Source organism: Haemorhous mexicanus, chromosome 1 (assembly GCF_027477595.1).
Source record: "Haemorhous mexicanus isolate bHaeMex1 chromosome 1, bHaeMex1.pri, whole genome shotgun sequence".
NCBI classification, from domain to species: Eukaryota; Metazoa; Chordata; class Aves; order Passeriformes; family Fringillidae; genus Haemorhous; species Haemorhous mexicanus.
The window spans coordinates 74095872-74114123 of record NC_082341.1 but is presented as its reverse complement, the minus strand read 5'-3'; the positions used below and the strand labels follow the sequence as shown (position 1 = coordinate 74114123).

General features: G+C 42.3%; 1 protein-coding gene across 1 annotated transcript in view; it reads left to right on the top strand.

Moving 5' to 3' along the window:
- The first annotated feature begins 11573 nt into the window (after positions 1-11573).
- Positions 11574-18252, top strand: part of CDH6 (cadherin 6) — a 102708-nt gene continuing 96029 nt past the window's right edge. Inside the window, exon 1 of the mRNA XM_059854346.1 lies at positions 11574-11760. The gene's annotated coding sequence lies outside the window, so the exon portion shown is untranslated. The remainder of the gene's footprint in view (positions 11761-18252) is intronic.

The following is an 18252-nucleotide window of genomic DNA, read 5'->3' as shown; positions in this document are numbered from 1 at the left end:
CTTGATCCAGGCCAGATGTCTGTTTTGCGGCAACCTAGCCCACAGATCCGCTGCTTGGGAGTGCGGAATTACAGGCTGGGCAAGGCTGGCGTGAAGGCAGCCTCACTCCCACCCTGTGCCTCACGCCTGGCTTGCTCCAGCTCTGTGCCAGCAGGATGGGCCCACGCAAGGAAGCCCAGCAGCTTTCACCTGATATCACATCAGCTCGGCCACAGGAGCTCTCAGTGCTGCTATGGCAATAGATACATCGCCCTGCAAGCTTGGGAAATTATTTTCATCCAGCTCTAACAGCGTTTTCCTTTAAAAATTTGCCCACTGAGTAAGAGAGTGAAAGCAGTGATGGATTGCTTTCTACCTGGCAGCTGACACAGTTGGCGAAGGCCAACTGGAAAGGCCTTCTTGAGGAGGGAGAGCCGATGTGCCATTCCAAAAGCTGTACTGGAGGGGGAACTCTTCCATAAAAGGTAATGCCGCAGCTCAGAGACTTTGCAGGGAGATGTTGCAATGTGTCTAGGGCAGCTTCTGCCACAATCAGTTCCTAGGTCCAAACCAATCCTGGTAACAAGCACAGCTTAAGTTCTGATGACTGGTTCAGAAGTAACAGGGACCCTCTCCAAAGCTCTTTGGTCATCCTGTGACACAAACTACACTTTGGTGAGATTACTTTGCACTTTCAGAAGCAGTATTCACCTCCTTAACAGATATGGAGCATTTTTATGTGTCACTTTTCATTTCAATATTTTGGATCCCTGAATAAAGGTCACCTGTCTTTTCACTACAATATTTCAGATTTTTTTTTCCTGTTGGTTATGCCCCTACTCCTTGCAGATTTCAGAGACAGGTTTTTTCTTGCAAACTACCCAAGAAAAGAAATGGAAGTACCTTGTAAATCCCAAACCAAACCGGCATAAGCTAGTAAGTTCAAAAAGGACAGAAAGAACCATAATATTCTGTAGATGAAATGTATGGGTAAGAAAGGATTCTGTGTGTGTTCTTGCCTCCTTATGTGCATTAGAGATTTATTGCAGCCTTTAATTGCTGGTGAGGGTGGATAAAATAGAAGGGTTGAAGAAGAAAGCCAAGGAAAAAATAATGGAAACCTGACCAGTGACAGGAGCTGATTACTGTTGGCAGACTGTATAGGCTTCAAATTCATGCTGTGACTTAGGAAATAAGTCCTGGCTGGGATGCATTTTTCTGGAATATCCCTAAGGAATATCTATCAGTGATTCATCTAAGCAGCCACTGGATATCATTACCACTCTACCAAAAATGAGGATAAAATAACAATCTGGAAGAAATGAAAGAAACAAGTGCCCCAGATTTTCTCTCCAGCTGTAGTAAAGAGATCACAAGGGTGGGTAAAGAAAGGAGGGGGGAATGAGGAAAGTGCTGAACTTTTCATCAGCATGTCCTCACTTTGCCTTTAAGCTGTGCACATCTAGTTTACTCTTGTCAGAAGCTACCACCACTGTACTTTGTAGGTCTAAAAGAAAGAGATAATTGCCTTTTTTCCAGTCACATGCTTACTAATACAGAACTTTATTTCTTTTTCCCCAGCCCTACACAGTAGGACCTCCATCATTCAAAATAGCATAAGCTTTGCTAGAGATGTTAATGCACCATCCAGAGCAAATACAATGCACAGGCTTTGACAGGTTCACATTTTGAAGTCCCTTTTGTACTCACAGTTTCTCTCTTTTTTGTCAGATGAACAGTGGCCAATTATAAATTATGGCTCTTTCCGAAGGCCCCGTCCCAACAGCTCCTATGAGTTATGTTCCTACTGGGTGTCTGTTACATTAGGCTGATTTTATGTCTCCAGATAGTTGTTGGGCATTTTCCTTGCTGTGGTGGTTAGCTAATATATAACTAATCATATGGGAGAAAAGAGAAGGGGAAATTAATTCTAGTAATAAAAAGCCTTATAAACTTTTTTTTTTTAAGGATGTGCCAAGAAACCTATTTTTATCCATAGCATCAGATACTCAGCTGGACCTCGAACAACAGTTCACTAATTTATGTCAGATGCCCCAGAGGGTCTCTTTGATTTGCAAGTTTAAATAGAAGACTGTTATTGAAATCAGTGTTCTTATATATTACATATAGCTGATCCAAAGAGAATGTAAATATCTACCACAAACCAAATTCACCCTAGATTCTCTGAACCTTTTAGGAATTAACTGCAAGAATTACACTTTGGAGCTTTTAGAACAAGAGATAATTGCCTCTTCTTTCTGTCATGGGTTTACTAATACAGAACTTTAGATTTTCCCAATCCTCCACAGTGGGACTTCCATAAGTCAGCGTAATGTAAACTGTGTGAAAGATGCTAATGTTAAACACTACAAAAATATTCAAATAGGCTATACAGTATTTCAAGTGTGAAACAAAGCCTGTGGGTTCAGGAAATATTTCCTCGCCCAATTCAAGGAGAACATGTAAACAGGATTTTTAACTCTTCATAGTCTGCAGTGCAGCTTTACTGTAGTGCTAATCCCTATGGTACCTTGAGCCCTGACTCAACAAAGATGCAAGGTGAACACTCCAGACCTGGGTGGACTACTCTGGTGCCCTAAGTTTAGTCTGTTTCTATTAACTTGCAGAGCTGCAACCTAGGTCAATAAACTAGGATTTCCAACAAGAATCCCAAAGCAGCTACTGTCTTCCCCCACATTATTGTGGGTCCTTGCTAGTACACTTATTTTCATTCAGCTACAAGATGGTCTTTTCCTACAAGAGTCCACCAGCATCACTCTAATTCCTGCTAAAATACTTCCTGCCTTAATAGAAGGCCAGCAGAATAAAAGGTTAGAAGGAGGATCTAGTAGAGGATGTTTAGCTTTTTCCTTTTCAATATAGTACCTATTAATGGGATCTAGGTGCATCCCACAGCATTGCAGTTCCTGAAATAGCTGCAGGAAAAGGAGACAGTGAAATGCAGAAGGCAGTGTGTTAATTCTCTTGTGAATTACTATCACAGTTTGCTACTAATTGAGAATGTAAATAAAAAAGGTCCTGACAATATGTTCTTTCCTAGTGGGGACTATTCTCATTAAATGCAAAATAAAAGGCTCCTCCTGCATCTCTTTCTGACTGGAAATCCTTAACAGAGGCAAGAATACTTCTCTTCATTCAAGGAAAAATTGCTCAAAATTATATTAACACCAGGCTGAGTAGCCAGCTGCATTATGCAGTTTCAATATTTCCTTTGCATTTCATAGCAACCATTAGTGAGCTGCCTCATCCTTAGGGACTTTACTTCTAATGTCACACACAAGGTAGTTGTGCAACTCCATTTGAAGGGAGTCATAAAAAATTCTGCAAAGAGTTTGGCTCCTGTTTTCTTCAAGCTCCTTGAAAGTGTCAGGGCTTGAGGATGCAGGACACAGGATGACTGGGCAACCATGCAAGTAATCCAGGAGGATTAGGATGAGGGGTTAGAAGTTACCAGCATGGAAGCAGATGAGGTGGAAATCTTTTAAATTTTGCAGGCTTCTAAGAAAAATATATGTATTTATAGACACTGCATGGACATTTGTGCACTTCCAGCCACAATCACACTTTCATTTGACATTCAGACATCCATTTAAATTCGAAACACCCCTGCCTTCTAAAAATGCAGACTGAGATTAGTGTCAGTCTCCTACAGTAACAAGTGTTACAGTCACAAGAGATAGGGACAAAAAAAGTTACTAAAATGTCCTGGTCACTGGACTTCATAAACTGGATTTACAAAGTTGGCCTGGTGGCTTCAAAGAAAGGCAGAAGGAGCTGCAATTTCTACTCTCCAGATGAAGGCTTTTGTGACAAACCAGATAAGAGGAATTCCAAAAAGAAGGAGGGGGAGAAAAAAGACCTATTGTAGGGCAAGAATAAAATAGCCCATGTGAAATGTCATAAGAAAAATTTGCTAGGCCCCTGCCTTCAGCCACACATCAGGAACAGCAAATTATGTTCTTAGATAAAGCAAATAGCATTGAAAGAACCCACAAAGATGTGGTGCAAAGGGTGTTTGTTTCTTCTGGGATGACAATATCAGCTGTCAAGTAGAAAGGCAGCAGCAGATCCACTGATTAGCTCAAGTAAATGCTAATACAAAACTCTAGGTCACTTCAAATTCTGTATATAGCTAGAAAACAATCGTTCACAAATGTCCTGGGGATTTTTCATCATTTTTATTACTATGCTGCTACACAACTTCTCCTGAAAAGGGAATTTACCTCTTAATGTGTGATATGACACTACATTTTTTCCAGTGACACAGTCATCTAAGAAATTTCCCCCAACCACCACTCTCCTGCAAATACACAAAGGTGCAGTAGTTCACAATCCACTCAAATTTACCACTTCAACAGGTGACCCAAATGGTCCAAATTAAAAAACTAAAATCTCAAGAATCATTTGTAACCATATTGATTTCTGTGCCCAGGTTACAGCACATCCCACAGATGGTTTGGATGACAAAACTGGAGAGAAGTGAGCAGGGACAGAGGCAGGAATGATGAGCCCACAGGTAGAGGAAGGGGAAATTACTTAAACTGCTTTGTCAGGAAAAATACAATGTGCATTTGCAGCCTCAGTGTAAGGGAGGTTTGTGGGTGCTTGAGTGGCTGGGTGGGTGTGGGTGTGTCGCAGAATTCAGTGCTGGCAAAACCCCAGAGGTCACTGCAGCCACGCAAGGAACATGCTTGGGACTATATGAATCAAAAAGTGAAGTAGATGGGGGAAAGCAAAGCACCACTTTTTAGAAAACTACTCAAAAATTATCTACTATTTATTGTGTAAATGACCTAGTCTAACAAACAGAAAAGTGTATGTCAACACTGTTATCAGGAAAGATGAAGATTTGGGCTAAATCCTAATCCTGAGAAGGAGGAACTGATCAGCCTGACGGAAAAGAGTGACCTGTGGTTCTCAGCAATACTTATCTGAGAAATGAGAAAGATACACCTGGGTTGAAACCTTTGGTAGAGACCAGCCATGACAGGCACTCTGAATAAGAGGATAAAATACTGGTTTGAGCTAGAGCAGAGCCAGGTTTGAATTTTATCCCCAGATCTAAACTGACCCATACCATGAATCTGAACTCACTTCATCTCTTCATTTTCCTTTTTAGCATTTGTCTTTCATCTCTATGTAGGTGACAAATCCTTTGGGCCAGGAAATCTGCAAATGGATGTGTACTTGTGTGCACTACTGGAAAATACACTGTGATTTTGATGCATTAATTATTTGCATGACTTTTTTAGTGCTTTTTCTCCCATTGTACTAGGCACTGTGCAAGCTGAGGGAGAAAAGACAGTTTTTTCTCCAGAGGTTATTAAAATAAAAAGTATGTTCATGTCAGACTCACAAGCAAGTTATTACTGCACAGTGAGTAGCCTACATCTGCTGAGGCATAGTACCTGCTCATAGAGGTACTCTTAGCCAGGAACACATGGAAGATAATTCTTTTTAGCACAGTCCACAGTGAAAAGGGATTGACAAAATCAAATTACATGGTGTTTTCTACCATCTGACAGCGCACACAGACAGTCACTGTGGCCCAGGCAGTGAGAAGTAACTGGTTAAACCATGGTAAATTACACAGAAACTCTGAGCCCTTAGAGAAGAGAGAATGATAGATACAAACAGACAGGGGACTGGTAAGAATGTTAGATTCACACAAATAAATAATAGGTTCCATGGCCAAAGTGCAGCTTTGTGACAACAAATGCAATCATGTAGAAGAGTTCTGCAAGTTGCACAAAAAATTAAAGGATTTTTTTTACAGAGAATTAAGTATTTATTGGAAAATGTTTATATGCATCTTGTAAAATATTCCCAAAACATCCAAAACTTTGACTGATGTAGAAAAATGCGTTACCTTCTAATTTTGCTATAATAACACAGCATGTGAAAAAGGGCAGTATCTCTAGTGCCCATGACTAACAACTCCTACAACAGCAGCATCAGATTATTACTGATAACCTTTTGTATCAGTTTCAGGGAAGCTATCAAGATTCTGTCTGCAGCTGGATGACGTACAGTGAAATTCGGTCATGAACTGGTTTATTGTATAATGATTATTCAGCTAGAGGGATAGAATCTGATTTTTCATTTGCTGCCATCCCTTGCATATAGATGTGTGCTGGCTCCTCATTTATCCTAATGATGTAAGCTTTCATTTTTAAAGACCATACTGGTTGAGGTTTAGTTGATCTCCATGGTGTTTTGCATGGAAGAAGTCTCTGTCCTTTCAGGCCTTTTCTATGGCAAGTTGAAGTGCTGGCTGCTTGTAGGAATGCTGATTAGTGCAATTATAACTTCATGTACCTGTTGAGGCAATGAAACTCCCCAGGCAATAGCTGCTATTTACCCATCTTATTTGTTACACTGACATTTTTATGCTTCTGTCAGGAATGATCAATCCGACATATTGGGAATGCAAAAGGTGAAGGATGCTGTTGCATTACTTTCAACAGCAGAGTTTCTTGGTTGCTTGCCATGAGTGAGGGGTGAACCCTGAAACACAAAGATTTGGTTCAGCTGAACCTATTTATACTACCTGTGTGTGAAACTTACCTGCCACCCTTCAGCTTGTTACTTTCACAACACAATACTGCAATTACTGATTCCACAAGCAACATAACAACAGCTGTTCTTGTGATATTTTAATACCACTGGAATTAGAAGAGCTAAGAAATTCAGAGGTATATGACAGTTTTGAAAATATCTGTTTCAGTATGAGTTTAATCCAAAATGAAATTGTTTTTGCCATTCCTAGGCAAAAAAGGCATGGACTAAACACTGAAGAAAAAACTGGTGACCGACCATGATGGTCAGGTTTATTCAATTCAGAAGTAAAGCTATTCCTTAAAGAAAATCTGTGTTTCTTTGAAACAGTACCCAGAGAAGCACAGGAATAGCTACCATGGTAGTTGACTGGAAAATCAAATTTCCAGAATAGTTTTGCAAGTAGGTTTTCATCTTCAACCTGGACAGAAAGACCAAAGTTCCAGTTTGCTCAGAGGAACTGCTCAATTAATGAATAAATACAACTACTTCAAGGATAAACCAAAAATGTTATTACTATTTTCTATCATTCCCTGACTTACACCACTGAAATGGCAAAGACAGACACTCAAGAAACCATAAAACTGCAAAAATTTGCAGTATCAGGTTCCCTACTTGGGAAGCAGCTGAGAGGTTCAGACAGCAAGCTAAGAAAAACCAGGCAGATTTCATAATGTTTCCACAAAATCAGCAAGCTCTGATTCACATTTTGCTTCTTTGTTCTTTTGTATCTCGCAGTGGGAATCTTTTTCACCCTAAAATATCTATGGAGTAGGCAGAAATGGAGTAGTTCCTTCCTCATGTGGCTTATGAAGGAACCAATCAAACCATCTGCTGCTTCTCTTCATCACTTCTAGAAGGGGCTAAAACATGTAACAAACTCAGATTAGAACAAGGCATTCAGATTCATTGGAATAATCTCCTCCTACAATTTTGGGGGCCTCACTGGAAGAAGGACATTGACAAAGAACAAAACTATTCAGAAATTGAGAACAAATATGCTACACAAGGCTGCATGCAATCACTGGGATCCATTGGGCAAACCATTATTCTTCCAGTGGCCAAGCAGACCAGGATGAATTGACAGAAAATGGGAAAGTGGTTTGTGCTATCCTGTTTCTTAGGTATTTGCCACAGACTAGGACTAGGAAGACACCAGGGCTGTTTCAGGACTGTGAGAAGCACATCTTGCTCGAAGAATGTTAAAATGTGATGTTATCTCAACCCTTACAATTGCCTGGCTAATCGTTGATCACTGCATATATAGATCTACAGGACTGGGCTTAAAGACTTGAAAGATGTGTCATTCAAGCTTGAGAAAGCAAAGCTCCCCACCCTTAGGGAAAAAAAAATAAAACAGAAAAGGGGAAAGAAACATTTTCTTAGACTGAAGTTTCCCCTTTATAAATTCAGAGTAAGGTCCCTCTTTATTTTTGGAAGAGGCTGGGCAAACTCTGAAGTGTGGAGTTACAAAGTGAGACATTCAGATTGTTTTGTACATACTACAGCTTGTAGTGAACCATAAGTGGCTGTTTAGTCTTTAAATCCCACATAGACATCTTTTATTGTTTGGAAATAGAATTTGACCTAAACAGCTCAGAGAATATCGCCATATATTCCTAGCTCACACTGCATCTCATTTTTGTGCTGATGACTGAGACTCATGGATATTTTGGTCCTAGTCGGATGGGTTTGGGCATTCCACAGAGACTGCAGAGGCAGAAGTTGCCCCTTGGGATCTTCGTTCTGGCTAATTCTTGTCAGTCTACGGGCAGGAATGCTTGCTTAAGAGAACAGCCACAGACAAGACAGGTGCTGAGGTAGTATGTTTTACCTTGAGTACTCATTCTGATTTCCAAATACAAGATTGGTTCAAGAGCTGCAAACAATGTTTGTCTTCTTTCCAGTCTTGGACTCTTAGATTCATAACATTCAGTTCTTCTTTGAACCTTTCTATATTCTCCACCTCATGGCAGGGAAGTTGTTTTCAGCCAATCTTGATCAATTTTCACAATCCTAGCTAAGCCTTTCACTCAGCTAATGTATCAGGTATACAGGACTCTGCACTGGCTAATGATGTGATCTAATCTGCTAATTCTGTTATCATTATAGCTGTCAATAGAAGAGGGCTGAGGAAGAAAAGCATCATTCTGAAAATACCTCTCAAATATGAAAGAAGTTTTCTTCACACAGTTATGGACTTCAAATTGTGAACCACAAATTTATATAATTGATTAGAAGATAAATATTTTATGCACATGTTATGGAGAACACAACAGCTCCTGCACTAACTTCTCCTTTTTAACAAAAATACAGAAGTCCTTCTTGGATATTATTAATTCCATTCTGTCTGAGAAAATAAAAATTAAATTAAATTAAAATAAAATAATAAAACCAGCCTTACTAAGGCTAATCAGAATATGATGCATCTAGGAATGAATAATGCCCAAGGAGACCTCAGGGTTAGAGTGGGCAGTGAATCGACAATGCAATATGGCAGGGAACAAGAAAGCCTGCAAATGTGGTCTGTCATAAAGAGAGATAGACTGTGTCCAGAAAGGTCCCACGGGAATGCTCTGCAAATATTCACTGAGTTCCTGACCTGTCATTGCTGAAAAAAAAAAAGAAAATAATGAGGGAACCAGGGGAAGTTCAAAGAAGAGCAACCAGAATGATCTCCAGGCTGGAAAAACTCAGCTGTGGAAAGACTAAAATGGCCAGATAATGGCAGTGGTACCTAAGCTGGTTTTCAGGGTGATTTGCTTGAGTTAACAAATATATGCAAAGCAGAATGCAGCTTCTTTACACTGCTTTGTCTTTTGTAGTATGATACAGAGTCCTTAAAAGAATTAATTCTGCCAACAGAGTGGCTGTGGGAAATAGCTTGAAGGCTTTCTTAAGGAGCCTGCTGTCCACAAAAATCAGACTTGTTACCTGGTGTGTAACAAGCCAATAATTACGCACTCAAGAGAGACATTGATTATTTATTTCACAGTTGCACAAGCCTGGGTGCTTGGTGGTATTCCACAAATCAAGCACACCAGCTATCAAATTTCTACTGTTTATACATTTCAGCAAACAAAGGAGTTAGTGTGCATTGGTGACAAGTTACATAGTTCTCTATTAGCTACTATCCTGTCTTCTATTGGTTAATGATTCTCTTGCTTCTCACGCTAATTAATCTTTATGCTCAATCTTTCTCTTGAGTTGTTGGGTTTCTTGGGTCGATGGTCCGTGAGTCGGCGGTCATGATCTTTCCCTGCCAGAATTACCTTTTACCCAGTTGGAGCTGATTTCAGCACAATTGCTGAGTTATCTTTATTAGTGTCTTCCTTACCTTGGGAGTTCTGCCAGGTGTCCTTGTGGCCCGCAAATTCTGCATTCTTCGTGTCCACTAATGGAACATCCCTCTTCCCAAGCTCTGGTAACCTTCCCCGAGGTCCAAGATCACTGAAGCACGTCAGTCCCTAACCCTTAACAAGGCAATTCTACCAACAAGTAATTTGTTTTTCTAACACCTGGACATCACTTAGAGCATGATTGCTAGCTGTGCTTCATGGATTAAATCTCTCTTCTTGTTGACTAGTCTTGAGAGTACACAAAGATCAAACATTAAAGAACTTCCTTCCTTAAGAAAATTTTACATATTCCACATTTTACAACAAGCCCAGCACCAGTTTCAGCTGTGCTGTGAACATGGTGCTGCAGCACTGAGCACAAGCAGCAAGACTGCTACCTTAATTTCTGGTGCTCAGGGTATTTAAATTAAACTAAAAGCCTTGAAATAGTCCAGAAACAGGACACAAAGATGGCTTAGAGCCAGCACAGACCCATTCTTAAAACATACAGCATGTAGAAATTGTGAAAGGTGGATAGGAGCAAGGGAAGAAAAAAGGAAGAGAAAAAGAAAGAAAAACAAGATGACTTTAGATTTACTAGCAGGGAAAAAAAAATCATAAAGGTCAAACCTAAGACGGTGGAGATGCGAGAGGCAAATGACAGAGAGCTTCACTTCTTGTTACATTTCCTATGAATCTTAAGGGGACACGGTGCAGCTGAATTGGAGTGGACTCTTGTCAGGTAAATAATAAACTGGCTATCAATTTCCATCTTGTAATTTAAAATATAGATTATGAAAACGCAAAGCCTTATTTCAGGCTGTATTTAGGTTGTTGGGGGTGGTGGGGGGGAGAGACTGTACAAAATGCATGTGTGCAGAGGGCTCCATGAGTCCCGCAAGCAAAAGCTGAGATTTCAGTTTGTTCTGCATTAAGATTAGTCATAACCTCCTGAGTGGGGAACCCTCTGGGAAGAGAGGGACCAAGCAAAGGCAGGCACCTGGAAAATCCCCCTCCGCTGCTTTCCATTCTCATAGAAACCGCCACATGCGACCACGAAGTGTCATCTCCATCAATAATTCACCGAAATATCTTGATTCATCAAGTCCAGGAACTTCCTGGGAACTGTGGGAAAAGACCAGCGGGGCATCTCAGATGTCGAGAGAAGGACTTAAGACCAGCTCGGAGGATGTGAAGCCGCACAGCACAAACACACAGTTCACAACAGAGGAGCGTGCCTCTGCCTCCTCTTTATCCCCCCCTCCCCCGATTTTATTCCGCTTTAGCTATCGCTACCAAACGATTGGGAAGAAGCTGGCTGCTCTCCACCTCAAGCACGGAGCTGCTCTCGGGGGGGAAGGGGGGCTCACTGGCACAACCCTCCCCCTCTGCCCTCCCACCGCATTCAGTTGCAAATCCCTGCCCGCCCGGAGGAATCGGCTCCGCGCCCGCTCCGCTCCCCCCCGGCCCCAGTGCGGCAGCTCCGGCGGCCCCGGCAGCCGCAGCGCCGGCGCCAGGGGTGCGGGTGCGCGTATGTGCGGGTGTGTGTGCGCGCCTGCCAGGGAGCCAAGCCGAGAGGGAGGAGTTTGGCTTTTTTTTTTTTCCTTTTTCTTCCCTCCCCCTCCTCTTTTTTTTTTTTTTTTTTTTTTTTTTTTTCATTAATCAGGAGCAGTGAATGGAAACCAATCAGATAGAGAGCCCCCTCGGCTCGGGCTGCCTGCATGCCGGAGTTAAAAAGTGCTGCTGGCCGAGCGGGAGCCCTAGTGCGAGGCGGGGAAGCTGAGCGGCGGGAGAAGGGGCCGGAGAGCTGCGCTGCCGCGCCGCCGACCCGGGCGAGGCTCGGCCGCGTCGTCCCTGCGTGCCGGTAAGGAGATGCGGCTCTGCACCTCAGGAGGGGCAAGTTGTAGCTCTCACCAGCCAGCCGCCTTCTGCTTTTTTTTTTTTTTCCCCCCATTTCTTTCTTATTCTTTCTGCCGTGCTTATTGGGAATGCTAATTAAGGGGGGGGGGGCAAGGAGGAGGGGGACAGCACTTATTTTGCAAAGTTGGCAGCTGCCTTGCGGAGGGCTCTGCCCCCGCCGCCGCGCCGGGGTGACCCCCCCGGGGCTTCGCGCCCTCCCCGACGCTCAGGGGCGTGTGGGGACCGCGTTTGCTGGCCGTGTAAGTCAGGCGAAGGGATGCGGCGTTTTCCTGGGGATTGTCATCGCCAGCAAGACACTTCGGACGAGGAGAGGTGGTGAGAGCGGGAGGAGGGTCTTGTGTGCTTGGAAGAGAATAACAGTAATAATTAGTAATAACAACAGCAAAAGGATGAATAACTAGAACATAATAATTTTTAAAGTCTGTTTCTTGATACTGCCTAGTTGCTTTGAAATGAATACAGGGCTAAGCCCTTCGAATCATGAGCGAAATCCGAGGCAAAGTGTAGAACTGAATGTAGAGCACAGTTGAATTGAGGCGCTCCCTCAGTGAAAAGAAGGGGGCAGAGCGAGCAGATCGGGGGACGTTACAGGAATTGACAAATGTGAAGTCTTTTATTTGATAAAAGAACGGGTTGAGGAGTGCTGGAGGAGGTGGAAGTAAGAGGGTAGGCGTATAGGCATTTTTACAGGAAAGAAGTTGGGTAATTGCAGAAAGCAAGCACTGAATTTGGTGGTGTAGTAAATGTTTCTAAGGAGCTGGTAACATACTTTCTGTGTCAGCTAGGTTGAACTATTTATGTATTCATATGTATGTAACACCTACTTACATGCACGAACAGGAAAAACAGTTTGCATGCTACATCTGCGTATTCTTATGCAGAAGGTCGAGTCCAGAGATAAGCAATAGCAGTAGAGGTCAGTGGCTGTGGAAAGGAGTCCTGTCACTGCTGCAATAAAATCCATATTTTACGGAGAGTTAAATGCAGTACTTTTTAAGTGCAAGTGGATGGTCACCTAAGTAACTCCTGATGACATTCAAGGTTCGAGAAGTTTAACGACCGAAATTACGCCCAGCACGATGGCACAGCTACTACTTTTATACAAATTGAGAGGATAGGGCACCTTTTCCCTTTTACTTGTGTGTGTTTTGGGATTTTAAAGTTCTGTTAGTAGTGCATGAGAGACTGAGTAGCACAAATTACTTACAGAGTGTAAGGTCAGTCCTTTCTCCAAATTTACTGTTCTTCTAGCACAGCTGGAATAAAGAGTAGAGTTCTTGTCTATTCAAGAATCTCTGAGGATGGAATGTACATCCCACATGTGTACCTCATGAGCTACCTGCGCGAACATTTGTGCAAGGAGAACATTACAATCAAGAGCAAGGTTATTTCCATTCCCTTTTGTCACAGGACCGTGTGTAGTAGCATTATGGAAATGACATAATTCCAAGGGAATAAAACTGCTTGATCGTGCAGACCTCTTTGGTTTTAATCAAAATAGACATAGCTCTCCCAGTCAAGATAAAGGCTTATCTCCTGTATTTGCTGGGCTGAAATATCTATTATGCAGACAGTTCTTTACAAAAGTACTTGCATGTTACTTAAAACATTCCATAAAATTGATTAACATCTGTTCCTGAGCAATATAATGCTATGGGTAATGGTGCATCCCTGCTCATTTCTTTTTTTTCTAATTCCTGTTTAAAGGCAATAAGTTTGCATGTCACAGGAGAGTCGGGTAGGGCTCAGAGGCTGGTGATCAAGATTAAGTAGATTCCTTTATCATGGATATATACAGTTTTAAAGGCCTGGCAGCAATGACACAATTGGATAGCTCCTTTAAAGAGCCCAAACATGCTAATAAAGACTGCAAAGCTGAATCTCTTTTTCCTCTCCTCTCAGATGTTATCTGACACAGCACCAGTAAATATATAATCTCATATGCTTCTGGCTTTCAGCTGCACCATAATCTTTCTGGACATATTTCTGGTGGTTTGCAGTTGACTTTTGAGCTGACGGAGGGAAAAGGAGAGCAGCCAGTCTTTTCAGAATAACGTAATCAGAGCAGCAATACTTTTTTTTTTTTCTTCCCCAGGAAAATGGCATTGATTCAGTCCTGTTGTAGCTCTCTGCAATTATCCTTTGCAGCCATTTAAGTAACTGGGGTCCCCGTAGGGACTTATTAGTCTCTCTAGGTATTTTAATTTTCACACCAGTTCACAGCTCTTGCATATCTCCATGCCAGCACTCTTAAGATTATATTTATAGACACGGTCATCATTTTCTAACCAAGTTGTTCAGCTGGAAATGTGCATCTTAACTTCTGACTCTTCTCTGCCTCCCTTCTTCCCTCCCTTCTTCCCTTGCACAGCTCTTTCATGCAAGCAGTAACCTGCCGCTCAAGGCAGCCTTCCCTTTCATAAAGTTTGCATTTTGCCATCTGCTGTTTCAATAATATTTAGTTGAGAGACTTCCTTCAAAGCAAAACATACACATGTTAAGAAATGTGGGGTTTTTTTCCTACTGCTTTCTGCAGAAGATACTAATGTGAACGATAGAAGTCATGAATGTGCCTGTGCTCTCACCAGCTGAGATCCTTCTCTAAGTGAGCAGCCTTCTTCTCAAGGGCATACTGGGTTCCTCTGCACAGGAGCCTCCTTGCAGTCCACTGTCCCCTCAAGTGTGCTACATCATTTTTGCTTTGACTAAAGAAGTTTTCAGCATGCTGATACTCTGCTTATTAATAGACTCCTGCAGTATTTTGGGGTTTGGAAGGAACCACTGTTGGGTTTTCTGGTGGTTGCCTGTGTGCTGTGTGGGGGTCAAGCAACATTCATCTGTTGTTAAATGAAATGGTGGTCGCTGTCTCATGCTTAACTGAACTTTTCAGTGTGTCACCTGCCCTTTGTTGATTACTTTTAAATTATGTTACCTTTCTAGTGCAATCTTGCAGCATTATGGCTCAAGATATGCAGGAAATTACTTATGGATCTCCTTGGAAATGGTGTCTAATTATTAAAATGAAAGGTAGCTGAAATACATAAAAAAGAGTGGGTAGGATGCATTTGAAGCAGCAGGCCCCACTGTGATGGTGCCTCATCTTACATAATGGTTACAATTCCTCAAGTGGCTCTGCTGCAATTATACCAGAATGAAGCAGAATTGGTTTTCAGTATCTTTCGATTATCATAAGCATGTGGGAAAGGCTTTGCCTTGGAAGCTGGGTGTTTGGGAGACTTCTTCATTAACCCCTTGAAGACTTAGTTAACTGCAGTAACTGTTCCTGTGTCTTCAAAGGCTTTTCATCATTTGGAGTTTACTTCTTTTTTTCCTTTTGCTTTTTCCTATATAATTTCTTGGGTTCGTAGCTCTTAGAAACAGGGCTGATAAACTCAGTTGTGGTTATTCTGACTGTCATGGTGGGGCCAAATTCAGGATCTTTTCGATGTAAATTTTAAAGTGAGTCCCCCATCCTGTGCACAAAGCGAAGAGTTCTGTGGCACACAGAGCAAATCTCTTCTGCTGACTCTATGCAGGATTCGGTTTGCAGTATAAACACCATTCTCAACTTTAAATGTGTTCTGGTTGAGATAAAAATCCAGCAGCAGCTGGTTTGCTCATGCTGCATGCTTAGTCATGGCAGACCTTTCCAAGGGGTCTGAAAAAAACTATGCTGTGTGAGGAGAAAGGTATGGCATCTTGCCTTGTTTCATTGGGATGGGGAAAGATGTGATGCAGCGCGAACATTTAGTATTAAATGCAGCTTTTAGCTGTCTTTGTTGCTTAACAAAAGGTCCAGGGCAGATTATTAGTCCTGTTTTAAAAACACCTTGAAGAATGCATAATTAATACAAAACATCTGGAGAAAAATCATACTCTCTGGATTGTGCTGAGTGTGGCTGCAGTGGAATTAGGTGGGGAAAGTGCTGGATAAAAGCATTTTTAAAGTTTGAGTGTGAGTACTTCATATCCAGTTGTGCTTTCTATGCCATAAATCTCAGCCTAAGATTCTCTTTTTGGTTTTTCCCCAATGACTGGCTGATATGTGTTGGGAGTCCATCCAGGTTCAGGTTCCTAAGCTTCTCTAGGGTACTGCTGTGTGTCCAGATCCTGATCACCCATCGGCTACTTCCCCATCTCATTTTAGGCAGGCTTATTCCTCTTTGTATCCATGACCATCTCCTTATTCCAGATGGGGCTGGCTGCCGCCATTGCCTTCCACTTTATTTTCCTGGTTGTGCATTTGGCACTGAAAGGCCCAAACAAAGACTGTAAATATTTGAGTTTATGCTTTTGTTTGTTTGTTAGCAAGAGCATTCCCAGAAGAAAATAGGATAACTGAATTTCAGGAGTGTTTATAGACTGGTGTGAATTAATGTTATTGGTTGGTGGATCCAGTCTTGTGGAGCTGCCTGCTCCTTGAGTATTTTTCTCTCTCAAAACAAACCAGAAAGGATAGTTTCCTCTGTAGCTGCAACCCTCTGAGCAGCAGTGAGGATCAATGCTGATGGGGAAGGGTGAGGGGGGCCTATGAGCCCTATCAGGATGAAAAACGCTCAACTGGCATGGTGTCCTTCCCGAGTTAGGATGCTGGATCTCCAAAAAAAAAAAATCTTTAAGCAAAGAAGTGATTGCTTAACTGTGATGGTGCCAGAGCACTTGATAGCACCATGCTGAAACATCCAAGATAGAGTGATACTGCATTATCTTTCTTCACACCCAGCCACAAGACACCCTCTCCATACCCTCCTCTGCACCAGGCGCATAGACAAGAAGTGCATATACATTTCCATCTGGTCTCATTCGAGAACACTGCCAGCCTTGCTATGTTTTAAGTAACCTGTTCAATAATGGCTTTATTCTGGCATTGTGGGCAAATATTTTATGGGTTAATTAGCCAGTCTTGTCAGGATATGCATATATATTTATATATACTCAGAAAATTCTAGCCAGAATGTGACTATTAGATTTCACTTGCAACATAAATACCCATCATAACCCCTCAGCTATTCCCTAGTGACACACCGCAATGCACAGAAGAGAGCACTTTATGAATGAGATCTGTCCTGTACTAACTGGGTACCGTAATTCCTCTCAGCTAAACTAATTTCATTATCATGCTGCAATGTTTACAGCTGCCTCTGAGATAATAGGTGGTGTATCTTTCCAGCATTCCCACTTCAGCATCTAATCGCAGAGTCAGAGCAGGAGGACCTAGAAGAAGGGTCAGCAGGAACTGAAAATTAGCACAAAAATTAAACACTAGTCAAGTTTCCCCAGGTACTGCAGGTTCGTGCTTTCTAGTGGAAAGCAGAGCTGCCTGTTCCCTCATTACAATTATCAGCTAATAGCTTCTGTAAGCACAAAGGCTGCTTAATCAACATGATCATTACTATGTAGCTCTGCTTTGTGGTGAGGGTAACACCAAACTCAAAGAGAATACTTGTCTCTGATGGTAACTCCGCTTAGCATTGAAGGTCATGGTGATCCAGACTCGCATGAGAGACCGTGGAGTGGTGGGAGAACCACTTGTGCCAGTGCCAGTGTGCCCCAGCTGGGGTGCTGGCACTGCGGCACTGGGTATTTCGTACTGACAGTCTCACTCTGGGGAAAACCCTCTCTCTTAGAAAGATGTCTCCTCCTCCCTCATCCTCTTAGATCCAATACCATAGCAAAAATAATTAAAAGCATAGTTGCTTTTAGTTTTGCCCTGAGGACTCAGGTGAAATCTGTTTCCTCACTGAATGGATTCGCTTTGAGTACCTGGTGCTTTGTAACTTTAGGGTGTCATTAGTCTGGCAATCATTGTTTGACACAAGTATCTTCATGGACAAAAAGAAAATGATATAGCTTACAGCTTATCATAGTCTGCTAAACCCCCCAGAAGAACCCACAGATACTCTGTGCACATTTGGGAGTCTCACGTCAATGAACTACACCTTGTCCTTACTTGAAGTGAGGCCTTCACTCAAAAGCTGTTCAAGTATTCCAGAATTCCACATCTTCACCACATGGCCCCACTACTGTGAGGCTGGCCTGTATAATTGGCTGTGTTTTACATCGGGGGAAGTGAATCACCACGAAGGTGAGTGACTTGCCCAAGGTCACAGGAGGAGATCATAGCGCAGCAGGGATGCTGAACCAGGCTCTTATAGCAAGTACAGCTTGCAGTCAACCTGCCTGCCTCTCTCCTGCTCTCTTCAGTTGTTGTAGCTGATCAAAGAATGGGTGGGGGGAAAAAGTCAGATTTGGGTCTCTTTTTTTCATCCAAAAGAAAGCCAATTATTTTTCTCAAGGACTCCTTGCATCTGCTTTGACACTCTCTCCCCAAAGGATTTTCTGGATGTTTTTTGCTTGTTTGTTCAGCCATGTTTTCTGTGGGGGGGAAGGGGGGAAGCTGGGTAGCTCCAGAGCTGTCTGAGACAAGACTGAGTAT